The 669-nt window shown below is 38.7% G+C and overlaps 1 non-coding gene across 1 annotated transcript; it reads left to right on the top strand.

The window, feature by feature from the left end:
* Window positions 1–283: 283 nt before the first annotated feature.
* Window positions 284–389, top strand: LOC128280062 (small nucleolar RNA R71). Its single transcript, XR_008270243.1, has one exon. It is a non-coding gene; the product is annotated as a small nucleolar RNA R71 (small nucleolar RNA).
* The last annotated feature ends 280 nt before the right edge of the window (window positions 390–669 follow it).

The following is a 669-nucleotide window of genomic DNA, read 5'->3' as shown; positions in this document are numbered from 1 at the left end:
ATGTACCTACGTAGAACCAAGTAAACTGTCAATCTTTTTATTGAGAAGTTCTACCTGATTAGAGAGCATGGTGACTGAATTGATGTTATAAACGCCGGCTGTTTTCATTGGCTTTGTCCTCATAACTTGCCACTGATAGTTATTCAGTGACATCTCATCTATAAATTTATAGGCATCTTCCGGTGTTTTATTGTTGATGGTTTCGCTAGCAGCTGCGTCAACCATTTATCGAGTTGAGGGATTCAAGCCATTGTGGAATGTTTGTACTTGAAGCCAAAGCTGTAACCCATGGTGAGGGCACCTTCTCAGTAAGTCCTTGTATCTCTCCCATGCATCGTAAAGTGTTTCTATATCCATCTGCACAAAAGAAGAGATATCATTATGTAATTTAGCCGTTTTAGCCGGCGAAAAATATTTTAGTAAAAATTTCTCGATCATTTGTTAGCAAGTAGTGATAGACCCTCGTGGTAACGGGTTCAACCACTGTTTAGCTTTGTTTCTCAATGAAAAGGGAAACAACCGAAGACGTATGGCATCTTCAGAAATGCCATTGATTTTAAATGTATCACAAAATTCCAGAAAGTTCGCTAAGTGGACGTTGGGATCTTCATCCTGCAAACCATCAAACTGGACAAACTACTGTATCATCTGAATAGTGTTAGGTTTTAA

Source organism: Gossypium arboreum, chromosome 8 (assembly GCF_025698485.1).
Source record: "Gossypium arboreum isolate Shixiya-1 chromosome 8, ASM2569848v2, whole genome shotgun sequence".
Taxonomy (NCBI): domain Eukaryota; kingdom Viridiplantae; phylum Streptophyta; class Magnoliopsida; order Malvales; family Malvaceae; genus Gossypium; species Gossypium arboreum.
This window is presented reverse-complemented; position numbering and strand designations above follow the sequence as displayed.